General features: G+C 37.0%; 1 long non-coding RNA gene across 1 annotated transcript; it reads right to left on the reverse strand.

The window, feature by feature from the left end:
• Positions 1–1438: 1438 nt before the first annotated feature.
• On the reverse strand, positions 1439–10370 carry LOC124512313 (uncharacterized). The gene is made up of 3 exons (XR_006962100.1): positions 10281–10370; positions 7329–7373; positions 1439–3397 (listed from the first exon to the last, which is right to left on the reverse strand). It is a non-coding gene; the product is annotated as an uncharacterized LOC124512313 (long non-coding RNA).
• Positions 10371–11343: the final 973 nt, after the last annotated feature.

Here is an 11343-nt window from a genome sequence, read left to right on the forward strand (position 1 = left end):
GCTCACAATAACTCTCTCCTTAAAAACAGTGTTTTTAACAGGCCACTGGTATGACCTAGAGAAAGTGCTTGAATGTTAACTTTAGAAGAAAATTGAAGTTATATTCGATCTAAGGTTTTCTTTTTTTTTTTCTAATTTGAGAAAATTGAGATCCTGAAAGATAAATTAACTTGCACAAAGTTACTCAGTCTCCTAAATAATAGGCCTGTACTTTAAAAGCCCAAATGTGTATTAAAAAAAAAAAAAAGGAAAGAAAGAAAGAAAGAAAGAAAGAAAGAAAAGAATATGAAGAGAAAGAAAGAAAAGAATAAGAAGATTAAAAAGAAAAAGGAGGAGCACCTGAGTGGCTCATTCAGTTAAGCATCTGACTCTTGATTTTGGCTCAGGTTATGATCTCACAGTTCATGAGTTCGAGTCCTGCATCATGCTCTGCACTGACTGTACAGAGCCTGCTTGGGATTCTCTCTCCCCCTCTCTCTGCCTCTCCCCCACACTCATGTGTGTGCTCTCACACACTCTCTAAATAAATAAATAAATATGTAAAAAGAAAAAGAAAAAAGGAAAAATGACTCAGTACCTTACTTCCTTCAATGCCACTTATATCACTTGTTTTTATTTGCCACCCTGATAACTCTTCATGAACGCTCTTTAATCCAGAATACTCTACTTGTATTTATGAAAAGCTTTGCAATGATGGGTAAGCCATTAGACCTCTCTGGCTTTAATTGTAATAAGGGACTTTATTTATATGATATTCCAGATACTTTCTACATATCCTCTACACAATAGAGAGATTACATTGGGGAGATATATAGATATAGATAGATATAGATATAGATATAGATATAGATATAGATATAGATAGATATTAGATATTAGATTGGGGTTATATATATATGTATATATATAAAGATAAAATATATATATAAAGATATATATGTTATATGTTATATGTTATATATATATAAAGATATATATATTTTATATATATATCATTTTATATATATATATATATATATAGAGAGAGAGAGAGAGAGAGAGAGAGAGAGACTCAGAAGGGTTAGACACTGCTGGAGAGAACTTTTTCCCCTAGAATTGGAGGTTTATGTTGTGCCACCAGAGTCTTGGGAACAGAATAGTTGCCCTCAAACTTGACTGAGGTAAGTATTAATATATCACAAAGGGTTCCAAAAGCTGAAAGCTCTTATAAATAGCATGAGATTATTTAAATTAAGGCAGGAAATTAATTGTCAGAGAAAGAGAGAGAAGGGGAAGGCTCTACATATGTATAAATATATAGTCATACCTTTTGTTGTTGTTAATTCATATTCAAAGCTACCATATTGATCTTGATTTATTTTTATTATAATATCCATTGGGGATAACTTGTAATAAAATGGGCAAAATCACATACCTGGTAAGAGTTTAACTTGCTGGTTTTGTTCTGGTAATATATTAAAATTCTTATAGAGGACTACTGTTGATCTAGCTTTGGGAATTTATTCCAAAGGAAAAGAATCATGTACAAGAATATTCAGTATGGCATTATGAAAAACTGGAAATGTTCCATATGATCAAAAGTCATACCAATAACTTAGTAGCAGAACTGCAGTCACCACCAATCTTCCTGAAACCCTGAGCAGCATTCTCTGTTATTCTACTCTCACATCTTACCACCTGGACCATAGAAATATTCAAGGTAGAAGGGCCCTTTGTCACCATCTTCTCCAAGTTCTCACTTGAGAAATAGGAAACTGAAGGCCCAGATGTTAAGTGAACCTCCCACGTGAACAGCCATTTATAGTCAGCATAGTTTTCCTTTATATAGCACAGGAGGGATGACCCTCCATCTTCTTGTCTAGCCAAATAGTAATCAGATTTTACCTTTTTCTGTCACAGTTTTATTACTCTGCAAAATACCTAGTTTCTACTGGCAAAATTTCTCTTATTAGGTCAGTTCCCAGAAGTGAAATTATTGTCACCCATGTGTTCAAAAAATTAATCCACTTTCTACTTCTCTGGTTGCTGATGAGTACAAAGACATGATCACATTGCACGGGTCCACCCAGACTGTATCCCAAAGGCCTTTGGAATGCCTAGTAATCTGGGCTCAACCTGAGGTTTAAAAAAAAAAAAAAAACAATATCCCTGGATTTTCTCTTAAAATGAAGTGGAAAGCTTTTCTTAGCTCTGTCTTCTATCTTGCTTCCAATATAAGACTGAGCATGCTTCTGAACAGATGACATAAAATGGCCACCTCATGAAGACCTATTCCGTACTTCAACTCCTGAGCAATCATATTTTCTAGGACAATGTCCCCTAGAGGGTTAAAATAAATATTTTGTATGGCACCCAAAGTCATTTGCAAAGCCCAGTAATCATTTCATGTAATGAGAAAATAATGGAGGAAGCTCTGGAAGGAAGCCACTAAAAGCCATCTTTTGAGGCTAACATGTGCAAATGGGTTAGCTGAGTTCTATTGCTTTTAAGGCACAGTGATTTAGGTGATTGTTTAAGTCTTTTTAACTGCATCAGTATTTAAACAGCATTTGTATGTCTGAAGACCAGAGAACCCAAAACAAATTTCACAGAAACCCACTCTAATTCTCTAATTTATTAAGAAGTAATGGCTTTAGGACCATAAGAATTCATAACATATGTGAGTCTGAGAACACACACCAAAGATCACTGGAATTCTGGTGCAATCTGCAATTGGCTATCCTCACAGTAGAAGGCAAAAAAAGAAAGAAAAAAAAAACCTGTCTTCTCTGAAGCAGTTGAGTCTACTTCCTTAAACGGATCAATGACCTAGCCCACTTATCTCTCTGAAGTCCTCCTTGCCTTTGTCTGCTCTTCTTCCCTCTGCTTTGAAAGCAGGTTGAGCCCTCTGGGTTATGTAGACTGTGGCATAACCTGAAATACAACTTAATATAAGCCCATCACCAAAAAGTCTTCACAACTACCCTGTCTGGTCCCCTGAAAAGCATCACTGTCCATATGGAGAGGTGTTTCATAACCCTTCCATGTTTATTGCTTCTTCCCAGCATTAAAGTATGTAAGCATCCAAAAGAGATGATCTCTTGGCTGCAATAGCTCATTTGAAATGCACTCCATAATTAACAACTTTGAAAGCAAAGAGGTAAATTTTGTCACATGTATTATTAAAGCAGAGTGAGATCCCCCAGGACCAAATTAGGCGCCTGATTAAAAATGTCCATGTTAAGAGAAACAAGTAGATAGGGAGATGCGCTCTCAGCCATCCCAAATTAACATGCTGATTGCAGTGCATGTTCAAGCCATGTGGAAGGACGCAGAACTTGGGTCTGCCTTGGTGAATGAGAACTCTGGTGTCTCAGCTTGAATGAAGGTCAGCCAGAGTCAGCTTCAGTAGGGTCATCTGCAAGTGAAGACATGAGGGACTGGGATGAGTGACCCGATGGGCAAATAACCGAGCAACCAATGTGCGATAGAAAATGTAATACTGAGAACTGCATATTTTCAAGTGCTGTGCTAGATGGTAAATTTTAGGCTTCTGGTGATTTCTTCTTCCCTCTTGATTTTGGCCAAGACTCCTACCACCTCCACACCCCTGGTTCCACTTGTGTACATTGTCGGAGTGGGAAAAAAGGACTCACAAGGGAACTCTTAAATGATTTTGGGAAAAGAAGTTAAAAATATATCTGAACTCTTATTTTGTTGTGGGATGCAGTATATTTTCATATAACTGCACTCAAATTGATTTTATAAAGACTTTTTAAAGTCTAACTCCTGCCAAACTTCTAGAATGATTTACAATAATCTCTGAGAAGTGCCACATAGCCATCAAAAGAAAGCCAAACTGTGGCACAATAGACAATACTGTCACTTTAAAAGAGGAGAATTCCTACGGCTCCGATGCCTCAGAGAGATGAGGACTATAAAACACCCTCTTAACTTACTGGTGATTGTGGCAGGCAAGAGAGAATTTAATGAGCTTGGCAAAGCAGCTCAGTGGCTCTCTGCCTGGACTCAGCTTTGTGCATCCCACATCCAGAGATGGCTCTTTGTTTAAACAGGACTGACTCCCTAGAGTTACTTCTTCCCTTTTCCTAAGGCAGTGTGTTTGGTTGACAAGAGCTGTCTTCCCCAAATGAATGCAGCTACCAAATATACACAAAACCTAAAATTCAATTAAAAATTTTTAAAAGCTGAAAAAGAAAAGAAAACATGCTAATGTAGTAATCCCAGAGACTCTGCTTTAATGAGCATGCTGACTGTGGCCAAGTTAAAACTGTTGTGGGAATCATAATTCGAAATTTCCTGCTCTATTCAAATTCTCCAGGGCCAAATTGTCGTAAAGATCTTTCTTATATTGGAATTCCATCTTTCCAGAATGTAAAGAACAATCTACCTTTATATCCAATGTAAATCAAACTTAAGAGAGGAATTTCAAGGTGACCTTGGATATGTCATTTCACCCTTCTGCATCTCATCAATGAATGAAGGTTTTTGGATCTCTTAGTCCCTTGCCAGCAGTAACATTGTATGATTCTGTTTTACAGGTGCTACCCAGGAATTGCGGGTTATATAAATCACACAGGAGTAAGAAGGAACCACTAAGGAAAGGCAGTTAGAAGCATACATCTCAGATCTCTTTCAAAATGTTAGCCAACAGGTTAATTTCCTTGGCATATTGCCTCCTTAGCTGTCAACATCTAGTATTACTTCCACTGCAGGACTTTAAAAATAAAAACATTTTTAAATGATCCGAACTCTAAAGGATGGCTTGAAGCTAAGAAGTTAAAAATCGATGAATAAAAGTTAAGGATGACCATTCATTGGAGAGTCTGGTCTCTGTGGTTATTTTATATCATACTCTGAAACCATTTTTCCCTAAGTTCTTATTTCAATGTATATGACACATTTCAGGTTTTATCCCCACATGACAGCCTGTGTTTTTCAGATTCCTTAGTGGGATGAAGCCCTATGACATAATATGAGGTTTAAATGACACAGAATGTACAAGTAAAAGCTATCCTCAATGACAAGGAAGAAAGTCTAGTCCATTTTTCTTCTAGATACTGGTTGTATTTTTTTTTAATTTTTTAATGTTTATTTTTGAGAAGAGAGAGAGAGAGAGAGAGAGAGAGAGAGAGAGAGAGAGAGAGAAGGAGGGGCAGGGAGAGAGGGAGACACAGAACCTGAAGCGGGCTCCAGACTCTGAGCCGTCAGCACAGAGCCTGACATGGGGCTCAAACCCACGAACCGTGAGATCATGACCTGAGCTGAAGTTGGACGCTCAACTGACTGAGCAACCCAGGCGCTCCTATTGGTTGTATTTTAAGTGGTATATAGTTTTTCCTCATTCTTGTAATCTGCTTTTGTCCATGTGATAAAGATCTAGCTATTACATGAAGAAGAAAATGAAGATTAAGACTAAAAAGAAAGAGGTGAAGGAGCAAAGAAAGGAAAGGAAAGGGTATAGAATATAGTTGGTATGGGGTTGTGGGAATGAAGAGCAGTTAAAAAAAATCCAGCAACCAAACTTTGCACTAATTTGTGCTTGATCTTGACTAAATCAGTAGATGTCTCTGAACCTCAGTGTTTCAGCTATGGAATAATTTGGCTGGATTATGAATGGTGTCTACCATTCCTTCCAATCCAAACATGTTATGACAATAAGCGACTAGAAAACAGTTATAATTTGAACACCCAAATGGGAATGTGAAAAACCTTAAAGGCCCCAGTTGTGATCTTTTTAAGATCAAGAAAAGTTTTGGTGGATTTGGCGGGAGAGATGGGGTGGGGGGTGGGTAATTGGCTTCTTGCTTGTTTTTAATCTGTTATTAACATTCTTTTTTTCTCTCACCCTGTCAGCTCAAGGGGGCACATTTTACCCTTAGCACCCTCCTAAGTTCTGAATTCACAGTATGCCAGAAGATCATCAAAGTTGTCTTATTCCTTTCTCTAAGTACCCAGAAACAATTATTCAAATGTTTGCCACTTACATGGAACACTGAAAGCAACTCTGGAAGAGTTGAGGGAGTTAGTATAAAGCTTCTGTCAGTGATGCTAGATGGAGGGGTGATAAGATTCATTAAAATGTAGATCGCAAGGAGAGAAGGTTTACAAAGCACTTACAGAGTCTAAGATGAAAAGAATTATATTAGTGCCAACGAGTATTATTCCATAAAAATTCCCTTTGTGACTGATGAGAAGGAGCTCAAATCTTCAAATAAAACATTTAATTCACACCTGACAGCAATTTTCAGAGTTTGGAACAAGCAATGTTAGTAATTCCATTCTTAGCCCAGGGAAAAACCGTGCAGCAGAATAGAGTGGCAATAAAATAAATGTCTATGGTTCTTGAAAAAGAAAAACTCTGAAGAGAAAGGCCTTCTAGCAAAAAAAAGTAAACCCCATGTGCTGGTCTGAATTCCTCTAACTTTCAATTAGTGGGTTAAGGAGATTCCAACGTTTGTGTTATTTCTGCACTAGTCTAACTCACACATTAGTACATGCACACAGTTGAGCCTCAGCATTTGTGGATTCAGCATGTGTGTTGTTGATCATTTACAAGCAACTTCTGAAGGACTTTGACTGGTGGTTGTCATTTTGCAGAAACCCCAGCATAAATAAAGCTGGGTAGGATGGCTGCTGAATGAATCAATTAATGAGCATCCTCAGTAACTACTTCTCAATGTGACCTCACTATTCTCTACTCTCCTGTTGCTTTGCATTAATTTCCATGAAGCAATATGCACAATAGCCCCCTAAATAGGGGAAAACTAGAAGCAAATGATGGATTCATAAATCTGGTCTTTCATGGACCTACATGTTGGGACTGAGGATGGACAATCACACCCTTTCTGCTACCATGTGTAACCAATTGAAAAACAGAAGGTATAAACAGTTGAAGTATCAAAATATGGTTACCAGTAAACTGAATTAGAGAATGCAGTTTGGCCTATTGCCACATGTAGGCTTCCTACCATTTTCCTCCTACAATTAAACACACCTATCCAGTCATAGCAGAGCACTAGACAAAAATAGGTCTTTGCTCCCAGCAATTTGTAGCAGTAAAAGAAGAGAAACATGCATGTTTTCTGCCTTACAGGGTGGTTTTGCTGTTCCTGTGAAACAGAATAGCCTATTCTCTTTGAAATATTAAGAAGTTCTTTTCTAGTTTGTGCCTTCCTCCTCATCCCCTCACTCAGTCTTATCCAAGAGAAGAGGAATATTTGGGTTAATGAGATTGGGAACAATTCATGGGATATATGTAGCAGAACCTTTCTTGTTAGCTTTTGGAGCATTCTGCCCTCTTCAATTTGTGTGGAAGGGTTACTCACCAAGCAGGGTTTCTTCACCTTATGGCAGAAGGTTCACTCAGGATGCTATGAAAGGAGAAGGAGCCTCAGATGAAAGTTTATAAAAGCTTTACTCAATGTCACCAAACTAATATGCCCTCCTTCCTCAAGAAGGAATAAATAAAAGGTAGAAAGTAGGGCTAGAAGTATTACTCATAGCAGCATGTGGACACTTTGTTATCTGAATTTAAGTCTTCTACACTCCCATTTTGTTTCTGGAAGAACTCATTGAGTAATTTCCAATAATGATAGCCGTAACTGCAGTAAAAATAACATTCTGCTAAGCTAGGCATGTTGTAACAAGCAACACTAAAACCTCAGTGATATAAAACATCAAAACAATTAATTCTTAATCACTCTTTAGGACTATTGCAAAATGGCTAAGGACTAAAAACCAAGGGCAAATAACAGATAAGAAGAAGATAGGTATGGAAGAGGCAGATAGTCAAAATAGTTTTAAAATATGTGATTTCGTTCAAGAAATTGCTGGAATATACAATTCATTATGGGTCTCCTGAGTTTCTCCTATCTTACAAGGAAATTTACTGACAGCTTTTATTCTGGGCCATCTTTTAAAATATACTTATGTAGAAAACAGCCTTGGAAAAGTGATAACTTCCCCCTCTGATGCAACAGGAAGATTTTCTTACTATGTAGTATAATAAAGATAAAGTCTCCGTCCAGGGAAAATGGAATATTTGCTGGCAGTTCATTATGAAAGAGTTGTATTTCCTAATTTGGAGATGCTTGGCTATTGACATAAACCCACTGCAGTACCCAGCTAAATTATTCTTCATGTGGGACTTGAAGAGCACAGGGAATCAATGCAATCATGAAGCACAGGCATCTTGCTGTGCTGTGGGTAATATGTCATATTACTCTGACCCAAAGAGCCTTATGTCTTCTGTCAAGATGCATGAAATGGTAGCATGCTAACTTGTTAGCTTGAAAATTAGATAAAATAATAGACCATTCTCAGTTCTTGACAGAAATTAGACAGTTAGATGGATAATTTCAGCAGAGAGCTGGAAACTATTATAAATGAATGGAAATCTTAGAACTGTAAATAATAGTAACTGAAACTGAGAACTCAATAAACAGTTTATAGCAAATTAGACAAAACTACAGAGAGGATTAGTAAACTAGAAGACACATAAAAAGAAAATAGCCAGAGTGAAACTTGACAGAAAAAGATGAAAAATGCAAAAACAACTGAAAATCTCTGTGTATCCATTCATAATTCTATTACTCTCCCCATCCTAAAACTATTTTTGAATTCAATATGTATCGTAATCAAGTATGTCTTTATATATTTGCTTCAAGTGTGTATATATGTACGGTATGTTTGTATGTATACTAAACAACAGAGCACGTTTGTACTTTTGAAAACTTTATCTTTGTGATATTACAATGTGCTTGATTTTTTTGCTTAATATTTGAATCTATATAATACTCTTCTTACTAAATCATTTTCATTTACTCCGCCTCTTATTTCATACAACACAGAAAAATTTTGTTTAACATAATCAATGTGTCTTTTGCACCAGAATTTTATATTGTTTTGTATATTTACTGATTCTACAAGCTTTCCAAGCAGTCCATATTTTTTCCCCAATTTCATTCATAAACAAAAACTTAGGCAAGAAAATAAAAATTGAAAACTAAGGAATGCATTTTAAAAAAGTAAAGTACTATGAAAGAAATTTAGATCCATTATCAGTACACCACAAGACCTGGAGAAAGATGTGATATTAAAGAATTCATAAAGCTCTTTTTGAAATGTATCAATTAGAAAATTCATAAATTCGCTAAGGAAGATGAAAAAGGATCAGCATGATTGAAAAGTAATGGAAGAACACATAATACAAAATTATCTCAGATTTCTCATGTTACAAGGTAAGAGTGTCTATTGCAGATCATAAAATGAGGCTGAGAAGTGTTCAGTGACCAGGCTGAACCATAACCAAACGGGATTTTCTCTGAATGAGTTGCATCAGGCATTACAGAATGAGTGGGGTAGAATTTTAGTCCATTTCAATCTTGGAAATACACAAATTTATTCACTAGAATTTCTTACTAAGATAAACACTGACATGGTTACCAAAGGGAAGGGTACGGGAGAGGGTTTAATAGGTGGTGGGATTTAAGGAGTGCACTTGTGATGCGCATTGGGTGATGGAACTATTGAAACCAATATAACACTATGTTAACTGGTGTTAAAATAAGAACTTAAAAAGCCAAAAAAAAAAAAAAGATAAACATTGACATATTTCTTCCAAGCCAAGGAAACTAAAGAAATAACATCTAGAATATATGGAGTTTGAAAAATACCACTGACTGAAAAAGGGAAAAGATAATTCTAGCATATGGAAAATTCATTTTATTATAGCCATTGAAATGAGGAAAGACTTGCTCCAGTAAAAATATTCAAAAGAAAGGTTTAATGTCATTTCTGGAACAGGTTTTCTGTAAAGAAAAGTGGTGAAGGTTAAGACAATATTTAACAGGTCACACTTTGTAATAGATACGTAAAAAGAAGGGTTTTGAACCATTTAATTGTATTCAACTTAAGTCTATCCCCAGAAAATACAACCTGACCTCCAGCAAGACGGCTCTTGGCAGCTGAGACAAACCCTAATGGAGCTGACACCTTGAGGCTATCTGATGACTGCACTCCCTCAAGCTGGGCAGCCAGTCCTTCTCTGAAAAAGAGAGAGAGAAAGGGGGATGGGGAGAGACAGAGAGAGAGAGAGAGAGAGAGAGAAAGAAATTTGGGATGCTAGACAAAACTGCAAGCCTATTTTTTAAGACAGGAATATGTAGATATTTTCCTCTTGGGCCAGTCTTGTAATGGCAAGATTCCTCCAATTTAAGTAGCACTCTGTGCTGGATATTTTTTTTCTTTGCCCCTCTAAATCCACTCTCTACCCTTACCTGTGCCCTTCACCTGAACTTTATTGATTGTATCAATAAACTTGCATGCCCTTTGGTTTGCTGTTGAGTTCAGCCAATGAGAATCACCTGCAAAAGATCAAAGAGAAATACGAAAGGAAGGTCAGAATGTTTATTCCCCTGCCTCAATACTGTCAGGCTTTAAATTAGCAATATTCCCTCACTAGAAGTCACTGCCTCTGCTACACAGCCCTCCTTTACAGCCACTGTTCTTTCCCCGAGTGTCAGTGATGGCTCCCTCCACTAGACCCTTCAAGGTTACAAATGTGATGGTTGGTTATTGCTACAAGAGGGGTGGGTACAACACCATCCTGTATACATTACCATTGCCTGTACCTATGCAAAAAATCTCTGTACTAAGCTGTCTTCAATTACTCCTTCTCTTCCTATTAAGACCTTGGCTAACTCGCTCTATTTAGAAATCTCTTTACTAATACTCTTCAATAAAGAAATAAGGAAATCCACTACAATAAACTGGGGGCAGGGAGTGGAAAAAAGAGGAAAAATTATTAGAGTACAATTAATAAGGCTGACTCTAGTGAGCAGAAACAAGTTTCTTCATTTTGCCAGGAAGCCCCTCTCAATTTTGTGCATCTGTCAACACCCCATTTTGATGCCTTGGAGCATTTGAGCATATAATAGTTGATCTGCCCAGAAACCACTTGGCCAGAAAGCCTTCCAAAAAGGCCAGGTCTCTTTGTTCATGAACCTGAAGAATTAGTAAACACAGTTTATGGCCAATAAAACCCCACACACAATTTGGGCAAATAATAAGGTGAAAGCAGTTTCTTATTAAAGTTATGATTAGGTTTATCACATCTAATCATAACGGTCTCACTAGAAAGAAAAGTAAGCAAGTCTTCATTATGCACTGCTACCTGCCAAAGCCAGAATTCTCTTAGGGAGAAAAAAAGCCCAAGGAAGCAATAGCATGCTTTTGGAATATACACTGTTACCCAAAGAATTTGGCCCAGAATGGAATGCACCTGATAAGCAATCACTTGACCAGTTAGTTGAGTTGGTTTTACCGTGAAGCTAATGAAGC

The sequence above is a fragment of the Lynx rufus genome, unplaced genomic scaffold, assembly GCF_022079265.1.
Source record: "Lynx rufus isolate CCGP_SWC_20201006 ecotype Redwood Valley unplaced genomic scaffold, mLynRuf1.p SCAF_17, whole genome shotgun sequence".
In the NCBI taxonomy this organism is placed as follows: Eukaryota; Metazoa; Chordata; class Mammalia; order Carnivora; family Felidae; genus Lynx; species Lynx rufus.